The 3958-nt window shown below is 41.6% G+C and overlaps 1 pseudogene; it reads left to right on the top strand.

Moving 5' to 3' along the window:
• The first annotated feature begins 2949 nt into the window (after positions 1 to 2949).
• Positions 2950 to 3958, top strand: LOC102990804 (ubiquitin domain-containing protein 2-like; annotated as a pseudogene).

The following is a 3958-nucleotide window of genomic DNA, read 5'->3' as shown; positions in this document are numbered from 1 at the left end:
TATGCTAACACATATATATGGAATCTAAGAAAAAAAATGTCATGAAGAGATTAGTGGTAGGATGGGAATAAAACACAGACCTACTAGAGCATGGACTTGAGGACATGGGGAGGGGGAAGGGTAAGCTGTGACGAAGTGAGAGAGTGGCAGGGACATATATGCACTACCAAATGTAAATTAGATAGCTAGTGGGAAGCTGCCGCATAGCACAGGGAGATCACCTCTGTGCTTTGCGAAGATGAGAGGGGTGGGATAGGGAGGGTGGGAGACGCAAGAGGGAAGAGATATGGGAACGTATGTATATGTATAACTGATTCACTTTGTTGTAAAGGAGAAACTAACACACTATTGTAAAACAGTTATACTCCAATAAAGATGTTAAAAAAAAAAAAAAGGAAAATTAGATCGTGTTAATCACTTAATTAAAATGCTTCAATGGCACTCTTTTGCACTTTGAACAAAATCCATATTCTTTACCAAGACCTTTAAGCCTCTCCCTCCAGGACAGCCTTAGTCTGTAACACTAATTACTATCTGAAATTAATCCGTTAATGTCTTATTTATTGTCTGCCTCCCCCCTTTAGATTCAAAATTTTGATTACAGAACTAAAACAGAACTGCCTGTTTTGTTCCCTGCCATAACCTCAGCAATTAATAGGTGATTAATAAATTCCTATCGATTGGATCTTTCATACTCTATAAAGTTCTCTGAACGCCCAGTCTTCGTGGCAGAAGTAATTTCTTCCACATTTGTGCTCAAATAACACTTTGAACACATCAGTATTATGGTCCTCATGTGTTGAAAAGCTTATCTCCTTACTAGAGTGTGAACTTTACAGGAGTATAAATCATGACATTTTCTTCTTTGAATTCCTAGGGTCTTACTCACTACCTGGTAAGGAGTAGGTAGACAAATGAGTGTTTACTGAATAAATGAATGAATTAATTCATGCTAATGAATGGTCACAGAGACTTGAAAGATCATTTTCTAAAATTACTTTCATCAACAGACAAGAAAAACAATATGAATATAACCCTCGGCTCTGGAAAAACAACTAAAACTGTGACAGCTAAAACAAGTTTAGAGTTAAATATGCCACGTCTCTGCCAAAGAACTCCTACCAATGGATAGGACAAAAGAGAGGAAGAAAAGGACTTCTGGATTAAAGGTGTGGTTTGTTCTCCTCTGAATTTGCTGACCAATTTTAGTGCTGCAGCAATGGCTCCAGAAACAAGCCAATTTCTGGCAGCCACATGGCCCACATAATCTTTGGAATTTTCAGAAATGCTTATCATTAAGGGACTCTCTCCTTGCTTTGTGGTAAGGGTTCATTTGAAATCTACTATATTGATGGCTAAGGGCACAGGTATTACCCCTGTCCTCAGGATTCTTACCAACAGTTCCCTTAAACTGGCTCAACCAAAGCCCAATCTGTTGCCAGAGAACAATGTCCCTTCATCTGCCCTTGCAGCCACCAGGACTTGTGGGAAACCGGAAGCTTGCATATAGATATTAGTCATGGATCTAGTCCCCGTATTCAGCAAACACTTTTCTAGCAAATCCAGTGCCAAAAAATTCTTAAAATAAAACTGTACATGCTTCATTGATTCACTTCATGTGAAGTGTTTAAATGCTTCTATTGTATTTATTATTGTTCAGTAGCTCACCTAATATTATTTGAAGTTGATGAAGACTTTCCATTAGCCCCTTAGGGCCTTTAGTTTTGCGCTAAGAGATAGTGAAAAGGGCTGAACATAATTTTTCAGCAGCAAAATAGAAGATAGTGACTAATCAGTACCTTAGCAAAAACCTTTTGTTATTTTCAAAATACTTTTGAGTGCCTGCTTAGTTTTGTGTCGATTTCTTTTTTTTAAATAAATGGATTTGTATATAACCCTCTTTTGTGAATGCATGTGGTGCTCTGGAGTACCCAGAGACCAGGTGGTAAAGCTACGTTCCTTACCTTTTTAATTCTTGGCACGCTTGAAAATCTCGACATTCTCCCAAGGTTCCTCTCATGTTCTGCTCCTTATCTCCTTCTGACAAATGGGTGGGTACGCTGGTGGGAGTGTGGGGCTGATAAAAACATATGCTTGATTAGCAGAGAAAAATGAAGAGCAGTCTTTAAAAGAGGAGGAAAGTAGGATAGAAGAGAGGATAAAAGGAGAAATGGGAATAAAAAGAAAACTGGAAAATAATGGTGAAAAAAAATGAAGAATAAAATTGGAAGAAGGGCACCAGGGACTGATTGCTCTTATTAATCTCAGTACCTCCAACCTATCCCAGCCACCTCAGCAGTCTGTTCCATGGCAACTGGCCAGCTCTCTGAAACGTTTCTGGTCCCTAATGGACTCCTTGGGCCATTTTCCATTACTCACTTGTTCATTGCTTACACTTTGCAGATGTGCAAGTGTGAGGCTGAATATGTTAGTCTTCTATTGCTGCTCTAACAAATTACCCTAAATTTAGGGGCTTAAGCAACACAAACTTATTATCTTCTGTAAGTCTGACATGGATCTCACAGGGCTAAAATGAAGATGTCATCAGTTCCTTTAGGAAGACTTTTGGAGAGTGTTAATTTTCCTTGATCATTTTGGTTGTTGGCTGACTTCAAAATGACATGGAAGGCCTTACAGAGTAGTAAGCTTCCTGTTACTGAAATCATTCAAGCTGAGGCTTATAAAAGATGGTTCTGAAGGATTTTTGTACTGGGTTGGAAGTTGGACCTTATGATTTCTAAGGTCCCTTCCATCTAAACACTGTATGATCTAGGCAAAAAACTCTAATAGCAGTTTAAATCCTGATCTGCTGTCCTGTGGGAAAAAAAAAATCAACTGATTTGCTTACGTGGGTAGGATTTTCTAATGGGAAATTGATACAGATACTTTAATGTATTCATTTTTTCCCCTATTATGTGCCTAGTGGTGGTATATATTGAGGATATAATAATGAACAGAGATGGGACTCATCTATATCAACAAGATAAGTGTGAAAGAGATATAATACAGAATGGTGTGTTTATATATTTCTATATTCCAGATTAGTGTGGACCCTGTTATTATGAATGAAAAAATTAGTAGTTAGAAGAACATAGAATATGAAACCTAATTTAAAAACAGCAGCTTAGGGGCGGGGGCCGATGGGGCCTGGCAGACAGGCTGCGACGGGGCTGGACTCGCCTGGACGCGGGTGTGCTGGGCTGTGAGGGGGTGAAGCGGGCGTTGCGACCTGCCCGGGATGGGCCAGCCCTGGTCTGGTGGAGCCGAGCCAGAGGCGAGGGCGGCACGGGGGCCAGGCCTGCCGGGCGGGCGGCCCTGGGACTGAGTCGCTTTAGGTCGTGACCAGCCTTTGAAAAAGGAGAAACCCAAATGGAAAAACGATTATCCCATGACAGATGGACAACTGCTCAGCAAGAGAAATAAATTTTGGGATACCGCACCAGCTTTTGAAGGCTGTCAAGAGATTTAGGATGCCTTGAAGGCTGCAGCACATGCTTTTGAAAGCAACGATCATGACCTGGCACAGGCAATCACTGATGGTGCGAACATAACGTTACCACATGATGCGCTTACAGAGTGCTATGATGAACTGGGGAATAGGCAGCAGCTTCCGGTCTATTGCGTGGCACCCCCAATCAACATGATAGAGGTAAAGATCAACACAGAGACTCTGGATATTCCTGAGCCACCACCCAATTCTGGGTATGAATCTCAGCTCCATCTGCGCCGTTCCACCAGCGAGGACTCAACCCTGTGGTCCACGGCACAGACACACTGTACCACAGGAAGAGGCAGCTACTTGCAAGCAGGAGTGGAACCGGGCAGTCAGCGGTAGTTCTTTTCTGGCAGACCTCTCAGTGACAAAATGAAGTTGGAAGACCTGAAGATCGTAAAGGACTATGTTGTACAGGTTATAATGAGCCAACCTTTGCAAAACCCAGCACCAGCTGAGAACTGA

This window comes from Physeter macrocephalus, chromosome 9 (assembly GCF_002837175.3).
Source record: "Physeter macrocephalus isolate SW-GA chromosome 9, ASM283717v5, whole genome shotgun sequence".
NCBI lineage: Eukaryota > Metazoa > Chordata > Mammalia > Artiodactyla > Physeteridae > Physeter > Physeter macrocephalus.
Note: the sequence above shows the minus strand (reverse complement) of the source record. Positions and strands in the feature narration are given on the sequence as shown.